The 11,897-nt window shown below is 37.9% G+C and overlaps 1 protein-coding gene across 1 annotated transcript in view; it reads right to left on the reverse strand.

Moving 5' to 3' along the window:
- The window catches only part of COL28A1 (collagen type XXVIII alpha 1 chain), a 112,994-nt gene extending 101,551 nt beyond the window's left edge, over positions 1-11,443 (reverse strand). Inside the window, exon 1 of the mRNA XM_089660420.1 lies at positions 11,291-11,443. The gene's annotated coding sequence lies outside the window, so the exon portion shown is untranslated. The remainder of the gene's footprint in view (positions 1-11,290) is intronic.
- Between the last annotated feature and the right edge of the window lie 454 nt (positions 11,444-11,897).

Genomic DNA, 11,897 nt, shown 5'->3' on the forward strand with positions numbered 1-11,897 from the left:
TGAGAAGGAGACAACTGTTGGAGCAATTATTTGCAAATGAAAGAAATAAAAGATAGCCATCAAATGCCCCCGGTCTAGAGCTTGTTGGAGGAGCTTGTGAATAATCTCAAGGCAGTTGGGACCACAGTCACCAAAGAAACCATTGGTAACACAATCTGCCACCATGGACTGAAATCCTGCAGTGCCCGCAAGGTCCCCTTCTTTAAGAAGGCACATGTACAGTCCCATCTGATGTTTGCCAATGAACATCTAAATGAATCAGAGAAGGATTGGGAGAAAGTGTTGTGGCAGATGAGACCAAAATTGAGCTCTTGGCATTAACTAGACGTGCCGTGTTTGGAGGAAGAAAAATGCTGACTATGACCCTAAGAACACCATCTCTACAGTCAAGCACAAAGGTGGAAAAATTATGCTTTGGGGCTGTTGGGCTGTTTCTCTGCTAAAGGTACAGACTGACTTTGCTGCATTGAGGGGTCAATGGATGGGGCCATGTATTGTAAGATCTTGGATGAGAACCTTCTTCCCTCAGGCAGAAAACTGAAGATAGGTCGTGGATGGGTCTTCCAGCATGACAATGACCCAGAACATACCACCAAGGCAACAAAGGAGTGGCTCAAGAAGAAGCACATTAAGGTCATGGCCTAGCCAGTCTCCAGACCTTAACCCTATAGAACATTTATGGAGGGAGCTGAAACTTCGAGTTGCCAAGCAACAGCCAAGAAACCTTAAGGATTTAGAGAAGATCTGTAAAGAAGAGTGGACCAAAATCCCTCCTGAGATGTGTGCAAACCTGGTAACCAGCTACAAGAAACATTTTACCTCTGTGCTTGCCAACAAGGGTTTTGCTTGGGGATCAAATACTTATTTTACTCACTGAACAGCAACTCAATTTATGACATTTGTATGATGTGTTTTTTCTGGATTTTTGGTTGATATTTTGTCTCTATCATTTAAAATACACCTATTATAAAAATGATATATCTTTCATTTCTTTGTAAGTGGGCAAACTTAAAAAATCTTCAGGGTATCAAATAATTATTTTCCCCACTGTAGGTATTTTATTAAAATAATGTACAAATGTGTATATTTTCCACTTTTTGATTTGAATATTAATCTTTATAGATACAATATTACTTGAAATAGTATAAATTCCTTCCTATGATTAGGTTTCATCATGTCATATAGGGAATTCCCATTGTGGCAAAATACTTCAGCATTTCTTTACAGCCCTTAGACGGGGGAATTTGCCACATAGGCAATAAGTGATACAATGATACAGGTTTTCAGTACACAGCTTGCAATAAATTGTATTCCATTTAATCTTCAGGTATCAGCCCACGGGCAAACCTTAAATTTCATGTTTAAATAGTCTTGGGGGCAACTTGAGGTTTTAACAGGAATGCTAATATGCTGGGGGGACGAGTACATTTAAAAGATACATTCATTGTCGTGTTTAAACCTGCATTACCTACAATCTTATAGAAATATCACATTTTATGATATCAAGATTATATAGTGTCAGATTATTTTATGTCTTGTAATGAAGTATGATGGATGTTTATACATTTTTAATTACCCGTGATAATAAAATATAAGGTCATGTATTAAATACAGGACCAGTCAGGTGCCAGCCAAGTACTTATATCATCAATTCCATAGAGTGGTCAACTTTCACACTATGACATTTTAAAGTGTATTTCCACTTTGCAGCCAAATCAGTATAAAACCTACTTTATATTTGTTGCATGTTCCCATTCACATAGCATGACTTAAAATATTTAAAAATGTCTGCTTACCTTTTTAGAAGGCCTTTTTTGATAATCCCAGCACTAAAAAAAATCCTATGTAGTTTATGATGGGGTTGGGGAGCTGTCTTTACCATAATTAGCTCTGTAGGTACTGTACTGGCAGATGTTGCCATCAATTGTAAACTAAATTCAAACACTGTCTGTCCTAACAAAGGTATAGATTTAGAAGTGAGTCTTCTGCATTGTATATTACAGAGAGGAAACTCAGCCTCTCCTGAGACTTTCTATTTGGACAGGCTCACTGTGAAATTGCTTAAATCTGCCTGAAGTTGGCCATTTATTTTTGTGGAATACACTTTGTGGTCAATTCACTAAAGGATTTTGCATGCGAGATGAAGGTCATGTGACATTTTTCAGTGACTTGTTTTTTTTATTTGTTGTATATAGGCGAGCGCTGGGAGCAAATATAAAGCAGCTAGCACACAAGGTGAAGGTAACAACCCTTTATAAGATATATGGTATAAAGTGCACTTTATACCATATTTTTATTTATCGCATGAGATAATAAGAGAGTCAATTCATCAAAGTAAAGTATCAAAGGTAACACTACAATAAAAAGAGATAAATCAATAAAGTCAATTCACTAAAAAAGACACACATTCATTATTTATCTCATGGTACAAGCAGTCCTTATTTTAGAAATGTACAAAATAACAATGAAGAGAACTCTGCACTGGCCAGTAAGCTGAAACTATACATCAGTGTTTAAATGTTCAGCCCTGAGATCAAGAATGAAAATAAATTGTAACATTTCATCAGAAAGAGATTGTTCTGTGAGTGAAAGCACAATAGAATGTTTTCACAGTTTCATAATATTTCTGTGTGCATTTAGTGAAAATACAATGCCAAAAATAACACTAAATTTAAGTGATAAATATCGCAAAACAAATATTTAACGCAAATGGTAAATAATGCATGTTTTTAGGAAATTGACTACTTTTGAGATAAATACTGCATGAGTTATTTTAACTTAAATATGTATGTGGTATTTATCTCTTTGTAAATTGATCCAAAAACAGAGTGCACATTGTTCTGTTTTAGATTTACTATGGAACCTGTAATATGAAGCATTTAGCAAAATAATTTTGGAATGGGACTTTTAACCTCCCTAGCGGTCTGATTATGTCCATATTTCTGTGCTCAAAGTGGTACATTTTTTTGCATGGAAATATGTATTTTTTTTTATTGTAGGCCTGTAATTTTTAGGAATAACTCACTGAAATCTGTCCAAACAAGAGTCTAGTAAACATCCCGGGTAGGATAAAACTTGAAACACGAAATCATAAATTATAATTTAATAAATAATCATAAAAAATAATAATATAATAATAAACTTAATTCAATAATATAATCAAACCAAAAACACTGAAATTTGAAATATAGCGCCAAGTTCGCACATCACTGAACAAAGTCGCAAAATCGTCTGATGACGAATTTCCCCACGAATCATTATCACTCAATTCTGCAAGTGGTTCTGATTTACTATCGCTGTTCTCTAGCTGGTCTAAAACCGGTTTTGACCTAAAGGGGCGCTTTTTGGATGCCATGGACATTTCTCAGTTTCCAGGCAGAAAGAACAGTAAAAATGCAGGCAGGGCACAGGACAAAGCACTCGGGACAAAATGTATGTGAAATGGTTTGATACAGTAATGTTTTACTATGTTATTTTAGTGATTTTAGTGAATGTCACTTTTTGTCATTTTCAAATTTCCCACCGTTCTGTCCCCCGTACATCCCGACGCTCGCAGGGGACAGAACCCAGATGACAGATGCCAGCATCCGCCGGATTACATTGCCGGGGACATCGAGGGAGCGCAGGACAAGGTAAGTGATCGAGGGATCGCGGAGCAGCGCCGCATGGTAAGCCCCAGTGTAGCTCGGGGTTACCGCTTGTGGTACTGAAACTTTACCCCGAGCTACACTCGGGAATACCGGCAGGGAGGTTAAGGCATAGATATCAGTACACAAATGATAAAAATCATACAAATTTTATTTAACAAATCTCATTAAAACCTGCAATATGAAGACCTTTGTGCACTAATTGGTAGTTGTATTTCAAACTAAACATTTTCAAACGGATTCAAACAAGGTCTACGTGCTGACATCACGCTGCCGCATCCACGTGATGGTCTGGCGGCCATCTTTGTGTTTTTTATCCATTGATGATTTGATGCTGCACGTGGTTGATATTTTTTTAATAAAACATACTACACTATATGATACTGTCTCTGGGCTCGGTCTATGAGCTTGCCCTCTAGGAGGAATCCCTTTCCTTGGTTCACCGTGGGCTGGAGATGGAGACTTAGCTACTCTACTTTTGATTGTTCATTTGGTGTATCACTGGCTTCTGGAGAGATCCCACCTTCAACTGGGTCACCGGCAGGAGGAACAAGCAGGAACACCCCTTAGTGTCATTCCTCTCTGGGCTTACTTGCTACTTACTTCTGGTGAGTGCATTATGGTGGAGGTGCAGTGCAGAAATCACAGCAGTCATTACATTTTGTTGATTTGATCACATCACTCTTTTTGGGACTAATATGATATTTAGAGGACTTATATATTTTCTTTTATTATTTGTTATATCGTCCATTTTGTTTCTTCATTGGAATATTCACTATTCTCGATTTTTTTTTTATGATGTTTCATTTCTCTTTTACTATCACACCGGTCATCATTGATTATAACACACATTTTTATTAGCGCTGCACATTGATATTATAGTGTTTTGTTTTAGAGGAGACAGAGGATTTGCCACGTTGTGCCAGCTGCTTTACTTTTTCCTTTTTTGTCTTGCGCTCATCATTTATTCTTGGATTCCCCACCCTGCAAATAGGTCAATTAGTATACAGACCTCAGATAAAGATTGGACTCAACTGTCAGTGGGTCAAATTGCCCCATACACAACCTCTCAGGGCTCAGTAGTCACTGCAGAAGTGACTACAGCATGTTCTGACAATTAATCATATAAAAAATGACCTGTCTGTGCACCTCTATTAAGTGGTCCTGAGCAAGGACACTTAGGTCCAGTCTGCATCTGAGGTCTGTATATCTAATATCCCATTTTTATAGCTGTGTACAAGCCCTAAATCTATTTTCTGTATGTTTGGCATTGTGTTTCACTTTATACAGTTTATCTAGACAAATCATTTTTGTGAATCTGTTGCAAAGCTTCTTACCTAAGGATCTTGACGGTAACAGCTCTTCCTGTTGCAGAATGACAATGCTAAGCCTGCCGCACATGGTCCATCAGTTGGCCAGTGGCCTGCATCTAATAAACCTGACAGGTAGCCCAAAGGCCAGCAGAAAGAGTGCACATTGCAAGCTGACTATGCTGCTGCCAATTGCTTTATCTCTTCTATTTTCATCTGGTTATCCAGCCAGCAAGTCTTTTGTTTTCAGAAGCTCAAGCTCTCCAGCAGAATGTATCAGTTTGCATGAACGAGACAAACCATTTAACACTGGCAAAGGTTATTAAAATGATCAGCTTTTATTTATTCATGCAAAACCTTTATCCCAAAAAGAAATAAAATATTTGATTTAACTAATTATAAAGTGTGAGCTGGAGTTTGGCTTCAGTTTGTTTAATGTATTTAAATCTAAATACATTTAACACTCCCAAGCTGCCTGCTGTGCCTCCTGTGCTCATTCATCCAGAGTGGTGTCTTACTATTACAGGAGGTGTGTTACCGGCCAGATCACCAAGTGAAAACAGATGGAAAAAGCCAAAGAAAAAAAAACTGATGGAGCCACCACATCTGATTAGTAAGCTGCAACATAATACATTTATGGTTTTGGGTTTAATACTGCTTTAATGAATAATAACAAAAAACATAGTAGATAGTCTAATGCTTTCCTACTGTATATAGAAAGCGTGTGGAAACATGCACAGAGACTATACAATATTCTCTATTTTCTATTACATTTTTTTGTAAGAAACAGTGCTTTGATACTTTATTGTTCAGCCAGCAGAAATTGAAAGGGAAAAAAGAAGGATACAACAAAACAGAGGTGCCAAGTATATTTTGTGTGACTATGCACACTTGGTCCATAGAGAAGACTTTCCTGCCTTATGGGCCCTGATTTTGTTTATTAATGATCAACTCAATGATCAGAGCAAGTGGTAAGCGAAAAGCCCAGTGCTGGCTAAAATTACCTAAACTTTCCCTGATCTCCTACAAGAGGTGTGTTTTGTTTTTTTATATAGCTGTTCAATTAAAATAAACCATAATAATAATAACGTATAATAATATTTTATTACAAAAACTTAGTTTTAAAGATTTTATACTCATTAGTGAAGATATGAACTTTATTTTCCTGCATTTACAGTAATTGTCATTTTAGACATCTTTGTATTGTGTTTATTCTGCCTTTCCACTTGCATTTTTGACAGCTAAAATGCCATAATGTGGTATTTAGATAATAGTTCAGGAGACAAGAAAATTGATAAAAAAAGACATTTTTTCAAGTACAATGAAGTAATTATGATTATTACTTTGCCATTTAAAAAACATCAGTACCTAAACTACAACTGCACCCTTTCAATGCAGAAAAATGATAAATACTTCTGAAGTGTTCATCTATTTTATTTAACGCTGAGCTCCAGGAAAACTGCTATATAGATTAAGTAAATGTATTAAATAAGCATTAACATAAACATAAACATACATTAAGTATGTTTGCCTGCCAAAAGGATTCGTATTTGTCCATTTCTGAGATTTACACAGCTGCCACACTGTGACCTGACCTTTTTGTGCTGCAGTTTCCCATTCTCTTACAGGTTTCCTTCCCACCCCCCACCTCCCTCCCCCACCATGTGACGTGACAGTAAACAGAGAAGATTATCTCTCTGTCGCTCTGCTCTCTCCTCCAGTCATCATGCTCCTTGCTGTACAACATACCTGGCTGGCTCCTTGAGCTGCACCTCCCCCCCCCCCCAATTTAGGCTCTTGACAGTTTGGTCTCAATGTTAATGTAGAGGAAAAAAACTAAATAATGCCATGTAAAATAATAATTAATTCATATATGGAATTATATCCTTACAGGTATTAACCACATACAATTACCAAAATAAAATATTTTTCACCACAGTAGACCTTTAATATTTTCAAAAGTGAGAAAATCTGGTTTGACTAGCTGAAGCTAAACATAACTTTAACTTTTTATGAAAAAGGATCTTTATACTAGTGAGAGAGCTTTGTGAATTAACCTTAGGCAATTGCATTTCTATTCACAGCCTATGACAAATGCAAATATAGTAGGTTACCATCTCTGAAGATGGATTTGTTTTCCAACAGCATGGCCACCCCAAGTTTTTGCATGCATTCTTGCTATACAAAAAGCAACTACCACCAGAATGCGCTGTCTGGAGATGGCAACCTTCTCCAAACTGAGCTACTACCAGCAGGGGGCGCTGTCTGATGATAGCGGCCCTTCACTAACTTGAGCTCCCACCACTAGAGGGCCCTTTTTGAGTTGAAGACACAACCTCTCTCCTGGGAGCAGATTTCAGATGTACTCAGAGCCAGGAGGCTGCAGGCAGTATTGCTGCAAACATGCTTTTTTCAGAAGATATAACACATCATGTTGGCATTATTCATATAATTTTTAGTGAAGTGAAGGTATATTTAGGTTTGCAATGCCCTGCAGGGTGATGATTTGGCAATTATGACCAGGCTTTTATGAAGAATACTTTATTTTATGATCATACTGTGATATTAGATTTCATCAGCAAATTGCTCTGCAGGTAAAGTCTGTGACTGTAACTGTTGGGAGTCTATGGAGGGGAAGCCTGCACGAAAGGGACAGAAAAGGGAATCATATTTTAGGTTTTCAAGGCATTCCCATATTATCTGTCCATACAGCTATAACAGTGGTCTCAAAACTGCAGCCCATGAGCTAGATATAGTGCTCTGAATGTCAGACTCATGGGACACTGTTCCACCAAGTGATAGGAGGCACTATTCCTTCCACTGACACCAATGATGGGGCACTTTTGCATCCACTAACACCAGTGATGGGGCACTATTCCTTCCACTCACACCAATGATTAGGCACAATTGCTTCCACTGACACCAATTTAGGGGCACTATTCCTTCCACTGACACCAATGATGGAGCACTTTTCTTTGCAATAACACCAATGATGGGGCACTATTCCTTCCACTGACACAATTGATGAGGCATTAGTCCTTTCACTGACAACAGTGATGAGTGCTATGCCTCCCACTGACACCACTAATACCAGAGGAGAAGTACTATTCCTTCACACTAACACCAATGATGGGGCACTATTCCTTCCATTAACACCAATGATGGGGGCACTATTCCTCCTACTAATACCAATGATGGCACACTACTCCTTCCATTAATACCAATGATGGGGGCACTATTCCTCCCACTAATACCAATGATGGGACACTACTCCTTCCATTAATACCAATGATGGGGGCACAATTCGTTCCACTACTAGCAATGATAGGGCACTATTCCTCCCACTAACACCAATGATGGGGCACTATTCCTTCCATTAATACCAATGATGGGGGCACTATTCCTCCCACTAATACCAATGATGGGACACTACTCCTTCCATTAACACCAGTGATGGGGGCACAATTCCTTCCACTACTAGCAATGATAGGGCACTATTCCTCCCACTAATACCAATGATGGGGCACTATTCCTCCCACTAATACCAATGATGGGACACTACTCCTTCCATTAATACTAGTGATGGGGGCACAATTAGTTCCACTACTAGCAATGATAGGGCACTATTCCTCCCACTAATACCAATGATGGGGCACTATTCATCCACTGATACCAAAGATGGGGCACTATTCCTTCCACTGAGATGAATGATAGAGCACTATTCCTCCCACTAATACCAGTGATGGAGCACTCTTCCTTTCACTAATGCCAGTGATGGGGCACTATTCCTCCTCCCACTGACCACAGACATTATGTAATCTTTTTACTTCCACTAACAGCCAAGACTAAAGCATTATTTAACTTCATGGATTCCAGGGTATTTTATACTCTGACCACAGTCTGGTCCGTCTAAAGTCTGAAGGACGGTAATTTGGTTATTTGTTTAGAAATTTGGAGACCTCTGCTCTATAGCTTCAGTTACAAGATTGCATTCTATAGCATATGTATGTTTACTTGGGTCAAGCATCAACTGATGCCTTTAATTAATTGATGTCTTTAACTGATTGCATGCTTAAGGAAAAGGTCACAAGCCCATCAGCCATTGTCTTTTGTCTATGGATAGGCTATGGGATTTATTAAAGGAGTAGAGCTTGTTCAATTTGCAAGGGAATTTTACCTGACTTAGTGAAAGAGGCGAAGCTCTTCTGACTTCCATCATTCATGTGCAAGCAAAATGCTGGTTTTATTTTCCTTGGGTATCCTTTGCAACATTCACTAAGCTTCGTGAACTTTCTGTTACAAAGTGAATTCACACTGAGATGTGAACATGCTTAATTTCTTTAGTAAATCAGCCACTAAGGGGTTGATTTGCTAAAGGCAAACAGACTGCACTTTGCACGTGAATTTTCCCTTAGCTTAGTGAATGTAGTGGAAATAAGCACTTTGAAAAGAAACCCCAATCACATGCAAGGAAAAAAAATATTTGTCTATGATTGGATGATGGAAGTCAGCAGAGCCTCACCTTATTCACTAAGGTCTGAGGGAAATTCCATTGCAAAGTGAACAGCCTATTTGCCTTTAGCAAATCACCCCTATCTCTCTTGAGCACTTCATATACTCAGAGTGAACAGCAATTCGCTTTATACATTATTGGATAACTGATATGAGTAAATAGTCACACAATTTATTGTGTGAAGATTCTCAACTTCTGACTTTACTCTGATCTTCCATGTCTGCATACCTGTCCTAGGTCTGTGATTGAGAAAGTACTGAAGCCAAGGGGTCAGTATCACAGCCCAGAAATTAGCACTTTCAGATGGAGGTCAGCAATGACAGCCCCCCCAAACTTTATTATAGGAAGGCTGTCTTGTGTCTGCAGGTAGCCACTCTCCCAAGATAAATACCTATTGGTTCCAGGTAACAATTATACTTTTGATTTGATTTATTAAAAGGAATATAGACAGTTTACTTTTCAAGCAAATTTGCGCTCTACAAGAAAAATTACCCCAGAGCTTTGTGAATGTGATGAAGCTTCACTTTGCAAAGAATGCCCAATCACGTGCAAGGAAAATAAAAAAAAAAACAGCAATTTGACTTGCACTTCATTTACTAAGCTCTGGGGGTATTTCTTGTGCATAGCGCAACTACACTTGCAAAGTGAATAGTCTATGCTGCTGATTTACTGAAGGCAAATATACTGTTCATTTACAAGTGAAGTTGCACTGTGCAAGGGGATTTTCCCCAGAACTTAGTGAACTTTGTGGAGTTTCACTTTGCAAAGAATACCCCAATCACATGCAAAGAAAAAAACAGCATTTTTGCATGCACATGATTTCAATATGAAAGTCATCAGAGCTTCATCTCATTGAATAAGATCTGGGGACAATTCCCTTGTAGAGTGCAACTGTACTTGCAAATTAAACAGTCTATTTGACTTTAGTAAATCAACCCCTATTTGCTTTTAGTAACTCCAGGATGTCCAGGTGTTCTAAGGCAGATGGATGACGTATTAATCATTATTAAGAACCCTAAATCTGTCCATATTTCTGAGTTGCTATATTGGAGAGTTCCAAGCCTACCAATCTGACATAGAATGCATTTCTAGTTTGTTTGTTACCAGTGTTCTGACTTTCATCTAGATCAACATTTTCCAACTTATTTTATTAGATAGTGATGTATTTTGTAGACTATGTCTTAAAAAAATTAGGGTTGATTAATGTATAGGGTTGATTTACTAAAGGCAAAAGCTTTGCAAGGAAAGTTGCCATTTCCAAGGAAATTTTCCACAGAGCTTGATGAATGAGGTGACTCTCTGCTGACTTCCACCATCCAATTATTTTCAAGCAAAAATGCTGTTTTTTTTTTTTCATTTTCCTTGCAAATGATTGGGTATTCTTTGCAAAGTGAAATTGCACTGCATTCAGTAAGCTCTGGAGAACATTCCCTTGCAAAGTGAACAGCCTATTGCCTTTAGTAAATCAACCCAAAGAAAGTCACAATTTTGAAATTTGGGAATTTGTGCTCAAAGTGAAACCCCCTTTAATTCATTACAGAATACTAAGCTGTATAGTACTTTATGATTGCACTAAATATTTTCTAAGCAACCATCCCAACACAAACCAAGTCTTTTTTCTTTCAGCTGATTTGAAAATATGTTTCAAAGCAATAAGCATAGTGGCAGAATACCTCTTATATTAAATGGGAAAAATTATTTATTGCCAAGCCTAAAAGTTTTGCAATGTGCTAAAGAAAACATACAATAAAGCAAATCCTTTAAGACACTTGTACTTGAAACATAATACTTGCCCTAATAAAATGTGTGAAAGGCATTACCTGATTACTTAGAGGTGTAGTGGAATGTGATGCAGACCTTGGGCTGTAGCAGAGCAGAGCCAGACTGCAGATGTTAATAGCCAGAGGGTCCCTTCTCCATGTTATTGCAAACTATTCCTTCTTAGATCTGCACTGAAGTGTTGTACAAATGTACTCTTATAACTGGGGGTGGGCTCACTCTTAGAGCTGTCTGTCAGGGGGTTTGAAATGGCGTTTTAATGGGGGGTTTATGCAAATATACAAGCAGGTATGGTCTTCCCATTTTAAGGAGTGAGAATACCATAAAGACTTATCCTAAAGGGTTTTCAAAAGTCTTTATTCATAAATATTTATTGCGTCATCTCTGGAGGAACATTTGTATGTGCAAAATACATTTCCACTTAAGTGCAACCCAAGACAGAGATAAAAATTGGCTTTTAATTATTCCTTTTTTTGTGTTGCAGTTTTGTGTTTTATTTGTGATAAATATGTAAAATATAACATATTCTTTTTGTTTTGATGCAACCACCTTTCTGTGTGGTCATGTTTTGATTCTCATTAAGGGTTATTGAAGGGCATGCATTATCCAGCCAATGTATTGCTTCTGGACTCTGATTTTTTTGTAGTC

The sequence above is a fragment of the Staurois parvus genome, unplaced genomic scaffold (genome assembly GCF_062004578.1).
Source record: "Staurois parvus isolate SC_StPar_1 unplaced genomic scaffold, SC_StPar_1.0 ptg000031l, whole genome shotgun sequence".
Lineage (NCBI taxonomy): Eukaryota > Metazoa > Chordata > Amphibia > Anura > Ranidae > Staurois > Staurois parvus.